This window comes from Cornus florida, unplaced genomic scaffold (genome assembly GCF_030987335.1).
Source record: "Cornus florida cultivar Cherokee Brave unplaced genomic scaffold, ASM3098733v1 CherokeeBrave_3.0.0_Hap2_Chr04, whole genome shotgun sequence".
NCBI lineage: Eukaryota > Viridiplantae > Streptophyta > Magnoliopsida > Cornales > Cornaceae > Cornus > Cornus florida.
In genome coordinates this window covers 101,795,504-101,816,486 of record NW_026775574.1, presented here as the reverse complement: position 1 = coordinate 101,816,486, position 20,983 = coordinate 101,795,504, and the positions used below count along the sequence as shown (strand labels likewise).

Below are 20,983 nucleotides of genomic sequence, written 5' to 3'. Positions count from 1 at the left end.
CTGAGTTAACTTATTTTCGGGATAAGTGCCTGAAAATGGAAATAATACGAAATCAATCTAAAACGGTAAAGTAAGATAGATAAAGGTACTAGAATGCCCAAGCTTAAGGGGTTTAAATACGCACTTTTCAGCGCTCATCATGATCTATCTAATAACAATTCTATAAATGTATTACGCTAAATAGAATGTTATAATCATTGGACAAAAACAATACCAAACCAAACTTTTCAAAGCAAGCACGTAAATCTAGAAACAAGCATATGTTTGTTTATATTTGCTCATAAGCACAATTGACCAACTATGAAACCAATTGCAATACTAGACCCAAATTGACAAACAATTCCATTAGACATATATTCTGCATTTATTTGTATATATGTCGATTTTAAAAGAAAATTAAATTTCACAATTATTTAATTTTACTTTATCTTTATACATATTATTTATGCAACGTGAGTGAAAAATTACGAGTTCCTAAACTATAAGCTCTGATACCACATGTAAATTATACTTATTTATGTTAAGCATTAATCCCAAATTTACATGAATTTCATATCTTATAACTTCATGATTTTCACATATCTATAATGCATATTTTCACATATCTATAATGCATAAATAAATAGTTACATATAATTAACTCGTTCTGTAATTGTAAAACTAGAAGAGATCAAGGCAAACGTCGAGATCCTTTTTGCGAAACGAACAACATGCTAAATTGCAATGGTCAAAGCGTGGAAACCGATTTCTCTCTCTTGACTTTTTGCACACATAAATATTATACGTGTTGTTTTCATTAGCGTAGATAACTGATGGGAATATGCACTTTTATAAAGGTAGAGAGATGATCAGTTTCCTTTTAGTACCTTTAATTTCACTTTCCATCAAAGTAAGGAATAAATAGGAAAACACTTCACCAATAATTAATTACCAAAAATGTAATTTATAAATTGACCAAATAATATAATATTAATCTGATATTAATTTTATTTAACCACCAAATAATAGAAGTAAATTACATGTCCAAATCATGTTGGCCACAAATATAAAGAAATATCTTACATAACTATATGGGAAAAATATAGCAATGATAATAATTCAATATATATATATATATATATATATATAGAATCTGAGTCTCACCATTTAACTCATATTCTCGCAACAAAACTGACAATCCCAAAATAAAAAAGGAAGTAGAAAGTCAAAATAGAACTCACAAGTCGATGTTTCGCTTGATTAAGTTACGTGACACTGAAGATTGGGGATGAAGTCGCAGTATGAATGATTCGAAGTACTCATTTTGCCGAGAATCGCAGAAAACTAGTATTCACAATGGGGAGAGAAACTATCGAAGCCGTGAAGACGTGTGTTATTTGATCTGTTCTAAGAGCGAAAATGAATAACTGGCATTGGTGGGAAGTTCAAAGTTGGGCCGCCACATTAATAAATTACACTGAATATCCCTGAAGTTAATGTACACCAACCTCCCCTCTTGTTTATTAAATTACACAGACCTCCCCTATCAGACTTTGTGATACCCCCTAATTTCGGAACACGGGTTGATCAAATCCGCGAACAAAATTAAGGGATATCAAAATAATTAAAGTATTTCAAACAAGCATAGAGTACAAAAGAAAAATAAAATAAAAAGAATAAATAACTCGCAAAAGGAAAATCTATTAAATAATAAATCCATTAATAATTCGCCAATGGTTACAACCCGGGAATCCTGTAACTCAAGAACCCTTTAACCAAAATCCACTATCCAGAAATTCATCAATATATACTGAAGAATGGATAAGTCCTCCAGTTGCGGATCCTCAATCTTGAGACTTGGAACTTCTAATAACCTGAAAAACAAATCGCAGGTTAAACCTTACGAGCAAGCTCTCTTTACCGGGCCTCCGAAAATCAATAAACAAATCATATCTCACCAAAACCAATCCTATTAAAGTTTTTATCTTTAATAAACAATGATACACATATATATAAATAATTATATATAATACACCAACCACATCCATTAATAAGTTCATTAAATTTAAAACCATTAAATAATGATTAAATTAATAATTATTTCTAAACCAATCCACAATTTCTTTTAAAAAGAAATTCATTTAACTTTAATTCAATCCTAAACAATTATTAAATCATTTAAATAATAAAGTATAATTAAACGAATAATATATTTAATCCAATCCCTAATAATAATTGTAATTATTTAAATCACATATCCAATATCAAGCTTTGACAAATCATTTATATCTGCACCAATATTATTTTATTAATATAAAATAATATACTAATCTTTAAATATTAAATTATTCTAATATAAGAATATTTAATCCAAATCCAACTTACACATTTAATAACCATAGATGAAATTTTAATCATCTAACACATAGCAATTTAATTACGTTTTGGCAAATAAACCATACCATTATAAATATATTTATTTATACATTGACAATTCAACCATGTCTCTACAAGTATATTTACTTATACATTTGGCAAATCAACCATGTCATTATAAATATGTTTATTTATATATTGGCAACTCAACTATACCTCCATAAGTATATTTATTTATATATTAGCAATTCAACCATGCCTCCACAAATATATTTATTTATACTTTTAAAATAACAACTCATCCATGCTTACTATGTATGTATTTTATTCATACAAATACCTAGGTAGTATATTTAAGCCCCTGACAACTCATTCATGCTTATAATTCAATCATGTACCAAACCTTAAAATTAATTTAACAACAAAACAAATCATACATAGGCATTCCTTTCAAATTATACGCATATCATTAATTTAACAATAAGCCTATCAAGACATACCAAAATAAGAAAAATAATATTAATCATCTTAAATAATATAAACATGTACACATATTTTATTTAGTATATATATATATGGGTGTGTGTATAACACCTTCCTTAATAATCCTTGATTATTTAAAACTATATATACATATATATCAATATATATATATATATATATACACACTTCATTCCATAAAAAATATAAATTAATTAAACCATATTAGAAATGACTTCCCATAAATACTCCATCTCGGTTTAAATAATTTTCTAACACCATCTCACTAAAATGTAAATATCTCCTATTACGATGGGAATCTAATGAAAGAGGACGAAAAATCCTTAAATTTGAGCTCAAGAATGACCCAATTTCAATTTAAAATGAATGAGTTATGACCGTTTCAATTTCAAGTAACAAAATAAGTAAAATAATAGGCTGAGCTCAATCACTACTATGAGCGTGACCACACAGGATTAATGACTAAGATATTGACACGTGGCACACTCTAATTTATTGCTGCATCAACTCTGATGGTGCGCGCCGCACCAGATTCTTTTTCCATTCACCAGATCTAATCTATGGTCCATTTATGCGGTACACTGAGTTTGTATGGAACCACACAACACCGGATCAATCTACTTAACTTTAAATGATCCAATGGCCAGATCAGTGTGTGTACCAAATTCCTATGCACCGTCCTACACTAGATTTCAACCCTATTGTTGGGCCGATAATACAAACGCCTCCAGTCTGTGCGTAAATTATATATATATATATATAATTTTCCAAACACACACACACATATATATATAATCTAATAAATTCCTAAAAATACAGAAAAATACCAAAAAAATTTCAGAAAAATCATAGAAAATTCCAAAAATTCTAGAAACCCTAATTACCCGTCTTGGGTCATAAATCAAGCATATCAATTGATTTAAAAAATAAACATAACCCATACATTTATCAATTTAAAATCCAAAGTTTAAAATATATAAAAAAATATAACAATTCATTCTTTTAATTTATCCAATCTAACCACAATTTAATCAAATAAACTAACATAATGCTTTTGATTAATTCGTTATAACCATGATTTAAATTAATAATTTAATTAAAGTCTTGATACTCAAGGTGAAATCCTTATGGGTTCTAATAGGAAAGTTAGAGAAGAACTCACCTGAAGGTTTTGAAACGAAATCGACGCTTTAAGTTTTGATTGTTTCTACAAATTTCAGCGTTTTCTTTCTCTAATCCGGCCTCTTCTTTGTCAGCCTTATCCTCTTCTTTCTCTACTTCTCTTATTTTTCTAATGTGTAAACCTTTAACTCTAAAGTCTTATGTGTATATTAATACACATTAAAATTCAAATTTTATTCCTACTATGATTACTAAATAAAATAATAATATTTAAATAATATATATATATATATATATATTTATATACATATATATTATATTATATATATAAATATCATCCATAAATAATCATTAGTTAAATAAATCATATACACCTATATATGTCAATATATATATTGACATATATACCCCTCCATAATAATTATTAATTAATTATATTTATATACATATAATTATATATATATATATATATATATATATATATATAATTATGCAAAGATAATTATTTAAATATTTTTATAACTATGGGTCTTTAATAATTAACCAAACAAGACTTCCTTCAAGCCCAAAACCACATTCATTGGTCTCACTTCTCTTAAGCCCAATCCAATTAAAATAAAATAATTAAATTAAATCTAATAATTACAAATAATTAACAAACAATTCACATAAGTATAAATACACACGAATCAAATAAACAATTCCACAAAGCAAAACACCATATTAATTCAACAAATATAATCACGAAATATAATCTAATTAAATAAGATAATTAATCTAAGCACTCAATTAAATAAAATAAATTATTTAAAAATAAAATAAAAGTAATTAATTCTAGTTAAATCAAACAAATCATTCAAAAATAAAATAAAAGTAATTAATCACAATTAATAAATCTTTTAAAATTTCGGGGTATTACATTCTTCTCCCCTAACAAAATGAATTCCATCCTCGGAATTCACGAATCAATGAAATGAAAACTTTGATTAGTTAATTTCAAATTTTATTGTTCCCTTTATCCATTTAGAAATTAACCCATCCACACATACTCATAATTAGCAGGCATATCTCGTAATTAGCTAATTCTATATTTATATAATCGATAAATATAAGTACACATTAGAGACTCTCACTGGACTAAAGCAGTCTCAACTGGATAGTGGGTATCTCATGCAAAATACACACAAAGGTGGCCACGAGTCCTCCTTTTACCAGGGCCTACACATCCTTAATTCCAACTACCCATCTCAATTGGTAATATACGCTTCCATCCTAACCACTGATCCTGAAACTTAAACTCATATTGTGACACATATCTATTCATATGTAAAATTCATTCTATCCAAACATAAAAGTAAACTATTCAACCATATTATTTCAATGGCATACCATCCAGCTATTCCATTGACCTGATACGAATAAGTAGGACTTAACTCTATGGTTAATCCGTTCCTTTATAAGTATAAATAGGTAGGACTTAACTATTCTGTTAATCCATCCCTAAAATACACAAATAGGTAGGACTTAACTTTTCCGTTAATCCGTCCCTCAAATACCCCCATATGGTGCCTAAATTTATAAAATCAATTGATGTAATATATATAATTATACATCAAATAATCCAGAAGTAAGCATAATAAAAATTCAATAAATACATGATTATATTATATGCCAATACATTATTAAAATCACATAAATATACATTGAAATTGCTAGAATAATATTAAGCAACTAAATCATTCATTCACAACGTGTAAGTTTATTAAAATTCCATATTGTTTAAGTCCTTAGCATATTGATGTATATTATACATTTTGAGATTTTAACCAGTCTATTTCAACCATTTAAATCACCTAATTTGATCTAAATAACCTTAGAACACCCCAAGCTTCAAAGCAGAACTTAAAAACCAATTCTGCAACTACATTCATCCTCCATAAACAATACTGAGTGTACAAGTAATAACTTTCCACAATTCAGTTATCTACTCTATCTCGCACATGTGTTTACTGTGTGAACGTAAACTATCGACTTTCATGGTCTATGGCACTAAATCAGTTTTCACGATAAAAGATTGTCTCCCTACATACTAATTTAACATACGATCCTGGCACCTACGCTCTTGCCTCTTCAAATACCTTCCAAATCGATGTCTTACCATTTGTTGATAACACTAAACGATTTAACTTTAGGACACACTAACAAACTGAATATAGAATACAATAAATCCTAAACTTAAGCTCTAAGTAAAAGAGTACACGACGCGGAAGTCACACAACGAAAGCCATCCTAGGGACACTTGAACTTGGAGTGCTTTGATACCAACTGTAATACTCTCTAATTTTGGAAAACGGGTTGATCAAATCCCGCGCACAAAATTAAGGAATATCAAAACAATTTAAGTATTTCAAATAAGCACATAGTACAAAAAGAATAAAATAAAATAAAAAGAATAAATAACTCGCAAAAAAAAAATCTATTAAATAATAATTCCATTAATAATTCTCCAATGGTTACAACTCGGGAATCCCGTAACTCAAGGACCTCTTAACCAAAATCCACTATCTAGAAATTCATCAATACATATAAAAGTAATAATATCCTACTTTGAAATAAAATAGAAAGAATGGATAAGTCTTCTAGTTGCGGATCCTCAACTTTGAGACTTGGAACTTCTAATAACTTGAAAAACAAATCGCGGGTTAAACCTTACGAGCAAGCTCTCTCTACCAGGCCTCTGAAAACCAATAAACAAATCATCTCTCACCAAAACCAATCCGATTAAATTTTTTATCTTTAATAAATAATGATATACATATATATAAATAATTATATATAATACACCAACCACATCCATTAATAGGTTCATTAAATTTAAAACCATTAAACAATGATTAAATTAATAATCATTCCTAAACCAATCCACAATTTCTTTTAAAGAGAAATTCCTTTAACCTTAATTCAATAAAAAACAATTCTTAAACCATCTAAATAATAAAATATAACTAAACGAATAATATATTTAATCCAATCTCTAACAATAATTGTAATTATTTAAATCATATATCCAATTTCCAAGCTTTTACAAATCATTAATGTCTGCACCAATATTATTTTATGAATATAAAATAATATTACCAACCTTTAAATACTAGATTATTCTAATATAAGAATATCTAATCCAAATTCAACTTACACATTCAATAACGATAGGTGAAATTTTAATCATCTAACATATAGCAATTTAATTATACTTTGACAAATAAACCATACCATTATAAATATATTTATTTATACATTAGCAATTCAACCACGCATCCACAAGTATATTTATTTATACATTTGGCAAATCAATCATGCCATTATAAATATATTTATATATATATTTGCAACTCAACCATGCATCTATAAGTATATTTATTTATATATTAGCAATTCAACCATGCCTCCACAAATATATTTATTTATACTTTAAAAATAGTAACTCATCCATGCAAACTATGTATATATTTTATTCATACAAATACCTAAGTAATATATTTAAGTCCCTAACGATTCATCCATGCTTACAATTCAACCATGTACCAAACCTTAAAATTAATTTAACAACAAAACAAATCATACATAGGCATTCCTTGCATATTATACACATATCATTAATTTAACAACGAGCCTATTAAGATATACCAAAATAAGAAAAATAATATTAATCATCTTAAATAATATATATATATACACATATATTATTTAATATATACATATACACATATATTATTTAATATATGTATATATATATATAGCGTGTGTGTGTGTGTGTATAACACCTTCCTTAATAATTCTTGATTATTTAAAATCATATATACATATATATCAATATATATATATATATATATATATATATATATATATATATATACTTCCTTCCATAAAAAATATAAATTAATTAAACCATATCATAAATGATTTTCCATAAATACTCCATCTCAGTTTAAATAATTTTTTAACACCGTCTCACTAAAACATAAATATCTCCTATTAAGATGGGAATCTGATAATGAAATTGGTACTATTGGAAAGAGGACGAAAAATCCTTAAATTTGAGTTCAAGAATGATCCAATTTCGATTTCAAATGAATTAGTTGTGAACATTTCAATTTCACGTAACAAAACAAGTAAAATAATAGGTTGAGCTCAATCGCTACTGTGAGTGCGACCGCACCGAATTAAAGACTAAGATATTGACCCGTGGCGCACTCTAATTCATTACTGCATCAACTCTGATGGTGCGCGCCACACCAGATTCTTTTTCTACTGACCAGATCTAATCTATGGTCCATTTATGCGGTGCACTAAGTCTCCATGGAACCGCATAACACCGGATCAATCTACTTAACTTTAAATGATCCAATAGCCCAGATCAGCGTGTGTACCAAATTCCTATGCACCTTCCTACACTAGATTTCAACCTTATTGTTGCGCCTCCCGTCTGTGCGTAAATTATATATATATATATATATATATATATATATATATATATATATAATCTAATAAATTCCTAAAAATATAGAAAAATACCAAAAAAAATTCAGAAAAATCATAGAAAATTCCAGAACATCTTAGAAAATTCCAGAAATTCTAGAAACCCTAATTACCTGTCTTGGGTCATAAATCAATTGAGATCAAATTATTCTAAAAATAAACACAACCCATGCATTTATCAATTTAAAATCCAAAATTTAAAATATATAAAAAAAAATATAGCAATTCATTCTTTTAATTTATCCAATCTAACCGTGATTTAATCAAATAAACTAACTTAATGCTTTTGATTAATCTGTTCTAACCATGATTTAAATTAATAATTTAATTAAAGTCTTAATACTCAAGGTGAAATCCTTATGGGTTCTAATAGGAAAGTTAAAAAAGAACTCGCCTGAAGATTTTGAAATGTAACCGACGCTTCAAGTTTTGATTGTCTCTTTAAATTCCGGCGTCTTCTTTCTCTAATTCGGTTTCCTCTTTGTCAGCCTTCTCATCTCCTCTCTCTACCTCTTCTATTTTTCTAACGTGTAAACCTTTAACCCTAAAGCCTTATGTGTATATTTATACAGATTAAAATCCAAATCCTAAGCCTATTATGATAACTAAATAAAATAATAATCTTTAAATAATATATATATATATATATATATATATATATATTGTATTATATATATAAATACCATCCATAAATAATCATTACTTAAATAAATCATATATACCTATATATGCCAATATATATATTGACATATATACTCCTCCATAATGATTATTAATTAATTATATTTATATACATATAATTATATATATATATCTATATATTATGCAAAGATAATTATTTAAATATCTTCATGTATAACATGAGCTTTTACTAATTAACCCAACAAGACTTCTTTCAAGCCCAAGATCACATCCATTAGTCTCACTCCTCTTAAGCCTAATCCAATTAAAATAAAATAATTAAATTAAGTCTAATAATTATAAATAATTAATAAACAATTTACACAAATATAAATACACACAAATAGTTAAAAAATGCACGTGGTTTTGGGTGTGAAAGTGAAAAATAAAAAAGGAACAAAGTGTGTGGTCAAAGTTGGACTACTAAAAGATAATTCAAATGGAAAAAATAGAAATAAACTTGGACTAGAAAGCATATAAATATATGGGAAAATTACATATAAATGGAGTTAAAGTTCTATATTTACTTAGAGACTGAGTCAAAGTTCCATATTTCTCTAAAATGGATTGCTGAGGTGGCACATGGTTTTTACTGTTTAGAAAATTGTGGTGCCTAAAATGCCCTTCCCTAACAAAAAAGTAGTACCTTCAGTTCAAAAAAGTAGTACCTTCAGTTCAAAAAAGTAGTACCTTCGGAGAAAAAGTAGTACCTTCGCGGGTGTTTAAAAAACATGGTACCTGGACACCAAAAAGTAGTACATTCAGTTCAAAAAAGTAGTACCTTCGAAGAAAAAGTAGTACTTTCGCGGAAGGATATTTTAGGCACCACAATTTCTAAACAGTAAAAAACCATAGCAATCCATTTTAGAGAAATATGAAACTTTGACTCAGCCTCTAAATAAATATGAAACTTTGATTCCATTTATATGTAATTTTCCTTAAATATATCTGATGCAATACGGATCTGATCAAAATTTCAAAGACTTTGTACTCATAATTTCTCTCTGGTCTCTCTCTCCGTCTCTCTCTCATGGAGAATTGTAAGCAGCCACTTCTCTCCCAAAGTGAAGATGAGCAGATGTATCCAGATAATCCACACGGCATTCTGATAGCATCAAATAGTTCTTTCTATACATCGTCCTTCGTTGTCGATGAAAATGACATCCAGCCCATCAATGGAGTTAGAGATTTCTTCAGAGAGTTAAAGGTTGAGTCATGGAAGCTCTGGAAAATCGCCGGACCGGCCATCTTCACCTCCATTTGCCAATACACCCTCGGTTTCATTACTCAGACCTTCGCCGGCCATCTCGGAACTCTTGAACTCGCCGCCATCTCCATCGAGAACAATGTCATCGCGGCCCTCTCTATTGGGATCATGGTAACAAATAGTCTATCTTAACAAAAAATTCTTGCATCTGATATTCAATTATGAGATCGATTGATCTCTAAGAGTCTGGATCATCTAAGAGTCTGGATCATCTGCAGTACTTACAATGTAGGACTGTGATCTGTAAAGTGATCACAATCGTCTACTGCAATACAATATCATACTGTATCATACTGCATGTTGTGAGGATCCACTCACAACTTTTAAGAAGTTGGGATCCTTAACAATACACTGTTAGGTGTTGTAATAGGGCGATCACAACAACTTCTAACGTGTCTGGATCCTATGTAGTTACATTGTTGTGTGTTGTAATGGAGCGATCAAAACAGTCCGTTGCTATACAGTACCATGCTGCATGTTGCGAGAATCCACTCACTTCTAATAAGTTTGGATCCTCTGTAAGACACTACTATGATTTAATTTATAAAGTGATCATAGCCGTCCATTGCACAACAATACTAATTATAAGTGATTATCATACTATGATTTCCTCACCTAGAAATGTATCATACTCTCAAAGTTGTTAATACATTAGTTTTGAATTCATATTAAATTGTCAGTACTAATTAGTGAATTTTAATGGAACAACAGTTGGGAATGGGAAGTGCGCTGGAAACACTTTGTGGACAAGCTTTTGGAGCTGGGCAGATCAATATGTTAGGGATCTACATGCAGAGATCATGGGTTATCCTCAATGCCACTGCCCTAATACTGATGCAAGTCTACATCTTCGCCGCGCCGCTTTTGAGGCTCATCGGACAGACAGATGAGATATCGGAGGCAGCCGGAACTTTAGCAGTGTGGATGATTCCTCAGCTCTTTGCTTACGCGATGAACTTTCCGATATCAAAGTTCTTGCAGGCGCAGAGCAAGATCATGGCAATGGCGGTGATCTCCGCGGTGGCTTTACTCTTCCACACCTTCTTCAGCTGGTTGTTTATGCTGAAGTTGGGGTGGGGACTGGTGGGTGGAGCCATTGTGCTGAACTTGTCATGGTGGTTCATAGTGGTGGCTCAGCTTCTGTATATCTTGAGTGGGACTTGTGGTAGTGCTTGGTCTGGCTTTTCATGGAAGGCCTTTCAGAATCTGTGGGGCTTCGTTAGGTTGTCTCTTGCATCTGCTGTAATGATCTGGTGAGACTCGTTTTTCGAAAAATCCTTTAATGCCCCTGAAATATTTTCTCTTTACACTTCTTCTTTTCTACTGTAATAATTAAAAAAAAAAAAAAAAAAAAAATGTCTTTTATAATTTTTTTATTTTAGAAAATTTATTCAGTTTATAGTCCAGAGAACTGACTTTAAAAAAGAACTGCACTTTCCTTTTAAAAAAGTCGACCAAAGATCGAATTCCAAACGCTCTTCTCCTTTATTTTTTTTCGTGTTTTAACTGAGAATTCCATGCACAACCACTACATTAATGTTACATGTTAGTTGTTTCAAGTGTTATTGTATCATTAAATACAATATACACTGATTATAATCAAATATAATATAATATATATGAATTGCTCTTGGATAGGTGTGAAATTAAATCTGTATGACCACAAATAACAGGGATCTGGTCCAGTCGATATGGTCACTTTAATGGTCACACCTGTTTAATTAATATATTACTTGATAGCTTTCTTTATTTCTTAGTCAATGTTTCCAATTTTGGTAGCTTTCAATATTTCTAAGTCAATGTTTCCGATTTATGTTCTTATCTTTCCAATATTTATGCGGCTTGGAGATATGGTATCTTACCGTATTAATTCTCTTTGCTGGATTTTTAAAGAATGCAGAAATTTCAGTGGACGCCTTCTCCATATGGTGAGTGTGTTATGTCGCACATTAATTAATATTAAAAAATAAGGCATACAAATGGTTCCCGTATAACTGACCCTCAACAACTCAAGATTGAAGGTTTCAAAGCGAATAAAATTAAACGTTTCAGCCTCAAAGTGCTTTCTCACATTCTAAACTGTGATTTTCAATTTTTCAACCATATCCATGATCAAACTTTCAATTAGAGGGCCAAATAGTGAGTTAAATTTAATAAATAAAAAAATTAATGGCAATAAAAATTTTTCCAGATGCATGTATAAACGATATGAGAAAAATAAATAGGAAGAATATAAGGTAACAGTCTATTAATAAAGTAGTCATTGTCCAATATTCTTAACAAATAATATATATATATATATATTGCAAGACTTACAAGTAATAAGCACTTTTATTATTAAATTTGAATTTTTTAATTCAAGCCAAAAGGTTTAAAAGAGTCATAAATAATTTATTTCACAAACCATCTTTATAAGTAACTATAATGTAAAATTTTGGGAGGTCAACTTTAATTTTCTTATAAAAAATTACCTTCAATAACCATAAATAATTTTTGTTAATAGAATTTTGAAAATTATCTGGAGATTCAAATTGTCCATTTATAAATTGACGAGAGATTTTGATTGTGAAATTCATAATAGTTTTTTTTTTTCCTCTCCAAAAAGTGGTTACAGAGTGTGATTGTCGGATTAATTTGATTAGATTTATATTCATTATAATAACAATCATAACATTAACCCTTCCAATATTTTGTGGTTTTTTTTACACATCGGAAGCAAATGAATAAATTGGCAAAAGTAGTTATAAAATGTGATCAAGTCAATCACGTGGGACTCTAAATGTGAGCCCCACCAACTCTTCTTATGATGGTGTTTTTCTTAAGTTGTTACAAGTATTATTACTATATTGCGGACTTGTAGTGGTACTTTTTATATAATATAAGTCGTTACAAGTATTATTACCATATTGCAGACTTTGTAGTAGTCCTTATTATTATTGCATTTGCAGCATGAACATCTTGGGCTGGATAATCATGGAAGCTATTGGATTGAATGCAGCCGTAGGGTTTGTAACAGAAGCCCCTCCCTACTGAATTATTTACCTTCTACAATTAATAAAAATTGCACCAAAAATATTAACAACACATAAAATTAGCTATAAAAATAATAATAAAATTTTGATTAACTATTCTTACTAATTGTAATTTGGATAAATGTACAGAGTAAGAGTGTCAAATGAACTCGGTGCAGCCCACCCTAGAACGGCCAAATTCTCGGTGGTTGTGGTCGGAATAACTTCGTTCTTGTTCGGCCTCTTCCTCGCAATGATTTTGATGATTACCTAGAAGCAGTACCCATCCATATTTACAGACAATGCAGAAGTCAAAGAGCTTGTATATGAGCTTACACCATTGCTAGCACTTAGCATTGTCATTAACAATGTTCAACCTGCTCTCTCTGGTATTTATTAATTTCAAAATTTTAATTCTTTGTGTCTATACTTATATTATTGTGAAACTAATTGATATTATGAGCTAAGATATGGAGTTTAATGACGGGACATGATTCATGTAACCGATTCCAAATAGTTCAGAAAAAAAAAAGAAAAAAAAAAAAAAGGATTATTGAGTTGAATTAATTGGAGGTGATTGAATTGTTGCAGGGGTGGCCATAGGAGCTAGATGGCAAGCAATTGTTGCATATGTGAACATTGGGTGCTACTATGTGTTTGGTGTTCCTATGGGTCTCATCATGGGTTACAAACTTGACATGGGCGTGAAGGTAAATAACACCTTCTCTCCACTGGAATTATTAATTAATATATGGTTTCTATTATTCTACTTTTGAATTCTTTTATTATAAAAGAAAATAAGAATACAATTAAAACACAGATATTTACGTGTTTCACCTCACAAATTGAAATTTCACCAACAACAAAATAAATTACAAGCACATAATAATTAAAAACTGCTTCCATCATAGAATTACCTAATAAATGCAAGAATATAAAAAACTAAAAAAAAATTCTGATCAAGAACACGCCCCCAAACATCCACCTTAAGAATAGATATTGAGTGTGTCAGGTGTATGGTGCATCAGCTCATCCTATCTGTACGTGTATAACACACGTCCGCACGTGCACAACACGTATTGCTCATATGAGCATGGTGCACGATGCGCCAGGCACACCCAATACCTTCCCCCACCTTAGGGGCAGAGCGGCTCGAACTGTAAGATAAACACATGGGATAACTGATAAGATGCACATTACTATCAAACTCCACGGTCTTTATAATTACTAAAATAGTATCCAATTGCTTAAAGTGGACACATGTTAGAGATTTACCTAAAAATCTAACACCTTTATTCTTCTTTTAAGACTGATTTTGATTTCTCACTTCTCCGTCCTGAATAAATTTTGCTTCAAAGCCCCCATTTAAAATGGTCACTTTGGACCTGTCCTGCTTAGACAACGACCTGACATGTTATCACCTTGTGGCTTTGCATGTTACCATACAACATACAAATGTGGAAAATTACAAAAATCAGTAAAAGATGTTATTGTTCTTGCTACACTTGGAAACATCTTCATATATGTTGGTATATATCTCTCTCTCACCCACGCAAAGTGCATGTACATCTCATTTTCAAGATAAGCTAAAGTTTAAGAACATGAATTAATCCATTTATTTTACCGAAAAAAAAAATAATAATAATCCATTTTTTTTTTTTTAATGGTGATTCTTATTGATTTATCATTATTGATAATTTTCAGGGAATTTGGTGGGGAATGCTGAGTGGAACAATTTTACAGACGTTCGTCCTTTTCTGGATTATCTATAAAACAAATTGAAAAAAAGAGGTAATTAGAACTACATGCATATTAATTTCATGCAACCAAACATAACTTTAACAAAGTGAAGTGTGTGGTTAATTTAATCCGGTGATAAATGCAGGCTTCTATTGCTGGTGAAAGAATAAAACAATGGGGAGGGGAATCAGATGTGATAGAGCATGATGTAGAAAGAAGAAACCGAGAAGAGAAAGCGTAGCAGAAGAAGAAGCCATGCATGCACAAAATTTAGCAAAATTTATTTATTTACAAGTGAGAATAATCCAAGTTTGCTTCATCTTCCTGATCCAAACAGATTCAATTCTTCTCAAACTGATCGCATCAAATTGATCCCTTCCACTCCTTCTCTACTTCTTGTGCTTGAAAATTCTTCACACACACACGCGCGCGGGGTTGGTATGCTCTTGGATGAAGTGGTTGGTTGTTGTTTTCTTTTGTTTTTTCTAGTTGGTACTCACACGCACTGAAACTCAAACTTCTAACCTCCCTTTGGGAAGTAGGGGCTTGGTACCGCTAGGTCATTGGTTTATTATTTTCCGGTTTTTTGATGTATTTTTTTATTATTGCTGTTGTTTGGATTTAGCCTTTCTGGTCTTCTTTTTGGTCTGCTATGGCCTCTAACTTGGTTTGCTCTGCAACTTTGTTGGATATGTAAAATCTTATTTAATAAAATAAATAAATACTAATAATAATCCATTGTTTCACCAATGATATATTTCATTGGCAAAATACAGTGCTTCCTTTAAAAGCCAGTGTTTTTTTTATCTTGATTTTATTGACATTACTTTTGTGCTACATTTTGAAAAAAAAAATATATGTATATATATATATACACACACACACACACACACATACAATGCCATAATTATGAGAATTGGTAAAACTTCCCTTCACATCTTCTCTTATTAAGTGTTTTTTTCTTTTCGGATAATTAAGACTGTAATTAAACAGAAAAAATATACCAGTATACTTAGCACAACAAAGTCGAAAAGAAAGGCCCAGTGATATAAAACAGAACCCAACTGTTGGATTGGTTATGAAAGACCCAACACAGACAAACAAAAGCCCACTCATAAAATGGCAACACCAACCTTTGGCAAAACAAGTCCAAAGCCCAGGCCCTGAAACAATAATATCCAACAAATGGGATGGTGGGAATCAACAACTTGAAAGTATCTATGGTAAGATTTGGTTATGGTGGTGGTGGTGGTGGAGTAATGGCGAAGAAGAAGAAGGGGTTGAATTGTGATGATTCGAAGAAGGAGCTAGGGAGGTTCCATTCTCCGGCAATAGTCTATGCAAATGGGCATTGGCATTTCCTATTAAATTTTATTTTTTTATTTACCATTTTCCATCTTCGTCACATTTTTTATCTCCTCTCTCATTACAACGTTTTTTTTTTTTTCCTAGAGAACCCACATCTCCCTCCTCTCTCATTATTATAATCACTTTTATTCTCACATATTTCTGTATTTTAGGACTCTTCAAAGTTTTGAAAGTAGCAATTTTTTTTCACAAAATAGGAATAAAATGATTAAAGAATTTTGTTGGAGCATTGGACCTGATTTTTCTAACATCAGGTTTTATTGTTCTTTAACTTAAATTATTTTATAGTTTTATTATTTTTTGTTTGTTATCATAAAATTATAAATTTTGTTTGTGAGTTATGACCATTTATTTATGTGTATTAGAAAGTATAAATCTAGATATGAAAAACTCAAAAAGAAGAGAATAATAGAAAATCTAATTCAATCTTAAAAAGAAGCTATTGACAACTAATAATTGATAAATCAAGAAGGGGTGAATTGGATTTTTTTTTTTAAAGAAAAACTTCTTTCAACACTTCTATAAATATAAATGGTCAAGACTCACACATTCAATCACAAATGCTAAGTGATTTTACAAGGAAAATCTCTCTCAAGTAGAGATCCAAAACCTTAGTTTCTGGCCTCGACCAGTGTAAGCTCCACTAATTGTAATGCAAGTAAATACACATTCAGCTGTGTCTCACTTTTCAGACACCCTAGCTCACAACAACACATACAAATATTCCCCCTGTTCTAAGCAACCCTGCTTCGACCTTATAAGCTCTCACAACTCTCGAAATACATTGAAAATGGTGAATAACAATAGTACTTAAGCTATTACAAAGGGCAAAATTGATTACACAGTTTAAAGTATCAAATAACGGCAACAAAACTTCATTATGCTGAATCTGTGTTTTGAGGGGTAAATCTGAAATTTCGTATCAACACAAAATAAAACTTGATTCCCAGTGCCTTATATCAACATTACACACATGCTTAATTGATAATCTCAATGGTACAAGCAATGTTTATCACAATCATAGCTCAATAAAGACTTATATATTCTGCTCAAAACCCTAAAACGTAGGGTTTCAAAATAAGGTCAAAATCACAAATGACAAAAAAAATAAAATAAAATAAAATAATTCATGTGCTTAAGCTTTAGGTTATCTTGAAAATGGGATGTACACTTTGGGTGTGTGTGTGTTATATCCCAACATATATGAAGATGTTTCCAAGTGGAGCAAGAACAATAACATCTTTTACTGAATTTTGTAATTTTCCACATTTGTATGTTGTATGGTAACATGCAAAATCATATCTAGAAATTAAATTAAACATAAGTACACCTACATACTGAACATGCGAGGTCGTTGTCTAAGCAGGACAGGTCCAAATTGACCATTTTAAATGTGGCCTTTGGAGCAAAATTTATTCAGGATGGAGAAGTGAGAAATCAAAATCAGTCTTAAAATAAGAATAAAGGCGTTAGATTTTTAGGTAAATCTCTAACATGTGTCCACTTTAAGCAATTGGGAACGATTTTAATAATTATATATAGAGAGTGTGGAGTTGATAATAGTGTACACCTTATCAGTTATCACATGTGCTTAGTTTATGGGCCGTGTCGTGCTGTCCCTAAGGTGAGGAAGATATTGGGTATACCTGACGCATCTTGCAACGGACTTATCTGAACCATACGTGTTGTGTACGCGCGGCGTATGTTATGCATGTACGGCTAGGATGAGCTGGTGCACCATGCACTCGACACACTCTATATCTATTCCTAAGGTGGATGTTTGGGGGCGTGTTCCTGATTCGAATTCTTCCAAGAGTTTTATTTTTATTATTATTTTTTTTTTATGATATTCATGCACTTATTATGTAATTATAGTTCTATAGGAGTATGATGGAAGCAATTTTTCATTATTATGTGCTTGTAATTTATTTTGCTCTTCGTGAAATTTCAATCCGGTGGAACAAGTAAATCTTTGTGTTTTAATTATATTCTTATTTTTTTTATAATAAAAGAATTCAAAAAAGTAGAATAATAGAAACCATATATTAATTAATAATTCGATTGAGTGGAGAGAAGGTGTTATTTACCTTGACGCCCATGTCAAGTCTGTAACCCACGATGAGACCACCGGGACACCAAACACATAGTAGCACCCAATGTTCACATATGCAATGAGTGCTTGCCATCCTGCTCGTATGACCACCTTTGCAACAATTCAATCACCCCCATTTTTATTTTTATTTATTTATTTATTTTTCTAGTTGAAACTCACACACACATATCTCTACTGTAGTTCGAACCCTTAACTTCTCTTTGAGAAATAGGGGTTTGGTATCGCTAGGTTACTAACCCATTAGTCAATCACCCTCGATAAATTCAACTCAAATAATATATATATATATATATATATATATATATATATATATTTTCACCGATAAGTAAGCCTGATGACACAACCATGAAAAAGATGTGTGCGTGCACGTGTGTGGAATAGATATTAGGTGAGCCAAGTATGCCATAGCATGCCATGTCATTGGTCCGTCCATCTTCACAATTCAATCAAAAGTGATCTCACATATACATAAAAACTACTCTCAACCAACTAAAGTTGCGCATATTCATTAGGTGGGTATATCAATAACATAGTATGTCTAGCTCACCCAATATATTTTGGTGTCGTGGGTAAGGGTGTAACTTGGGTTGGGCAACCCGAATCCAACCTGAGCCCAGATCGATTTTTCACGAGCTTGTGCAATCATTTTTACAAGTAGGATTGGGTCTGAATTGAAAAATCTCAACTCAAACTTAATTAGAGTTAGGCTTGGATTGATGGGGTTGAGGTGCTAACAACCAAACCAGAATTCTAATATTATATATATATATATCTGTGTGTGTTTATTTTAAATGCTTTATATATAATATTGAAATTATGATCACCTTTTTTCTTTTTAACTTCATTTGTTAAATCTTAATTTATTATATGTTAGTATTGAGGAGAACTAATTTTTTAAGAATTAATTTGTAATTTATTAAAAATTTGCAATGCGTTTTTAATTATTTTTTTTTGTTTAAGAGTAATTAATCGAAAACTAACCCAATATTACATTAAATTTTCAATGTGAAGATTCGCTATATGGGTAACTTGAATTAACCCAATTTGCTAACACGAATTAGCCCGATTTCTTAACCTGAAATCTAAACACGAGTTGCAAATTAGAGAAAAATAGAAGGATGAGTTGAGCTTCAATTAGTTAGAGTTGAAGGTATGAATAGAGTTGTGCTTGACCTATACCTCCAACTTGCCAGCATTACAGCCCTAGTTGTGGGGGAAGGAAAAAAGAATGGGCGAAAAGAAAAGAAGGATAACATTAAAAAGGAAGAATGAAAGTAGAAGGAGTGCCATTTACGTCTGGAAAGAGTTTGTGGTTGAGAGAAAAGAAGGAAAAAAAAAAAAAAAAATTTGATTGAGGAGAGCCATTTATGATCGGATAGAGTAGGTGGGTGAGAGAGAAAAAAACATTTGATTGAAAAAGATGGTGGTCCTAAAAGAAAAGAAATAGAGGTAAAATTATGGGGACAAATTAAAAGGACCAGAGGGGGAAAACGAAAAGACGAAAAAAAAAATCATTTATTTATTTATTTATTTTTACTAAAATAACGAAAAGACGATGAAATAATTGCTTGGCCAACTCCATCAACTATCATGTTGTGCAACGCTTCTCAGTCGACGTCGGCAAGTTGCAAGATTCTACAATACATAGTGTGTATAAATAATTATATTATGTGTGTAATGACATAATTGAAGAACAAAAAAATAAAAAAATGTCAAATTTATAGCACTTGTTAAGTGATACAGAGCTGAAAGTGCAAAAACAATAAAATTTAAGTCACACGGTAAGAACGAGATCAAGATCGAGAGTACATGTAATGTAAAAGTGAGCTACATTTGCTAAGAAGAATTATGTGACATTGATCAATTCAATTAAAAAAAATTAATAATAATAAAAACTGTGGAACCAAAAAAATTAAATAAAAAATTATAAATAAATCTGAACGCGAGTTTTGATTCGACTAACACTTGCTTTGACTAATATATAGTAGGCAAGCAAGATACACCAGTTTTGGTTTTCACATAATATGTCCTTTCAATGGTTCTAGCTGGCGTTTGGACCATTGATCTAATAATATTGTTAGGCATGGTCTTTTCTTGCTTTAATGTCACTTTCTTTGAGCAATCAAGGAGATAGAGAAGGAAAATGATGCAATACAAATTTCCACTTTGTAGGAAACCAAACGTGTGGCTGGTGAAAATTTATTTTTATTAATATACAAATTTGCAAGAAGATGATGTTCATACTTGGGGCTGTAGAAATTAATAATACGCAATTCGATATTACGA

At 30.6% G+C, this 20,983-nt stretch overlaps 1 pseudogene; it reads left to right on the top strand.

The window, feature by feature from the left end:
- Window positions 1-10,166: 10,166 nt before the first annotated feature.
- On the top strand, window positions 10,167-15,966 carry LOC132304279 (protein DETOXIFICATION 29-like; annotated as a pseudogene).
- Window positions 15,967-20,983: the final 5,017 nt, after the last annotated feature.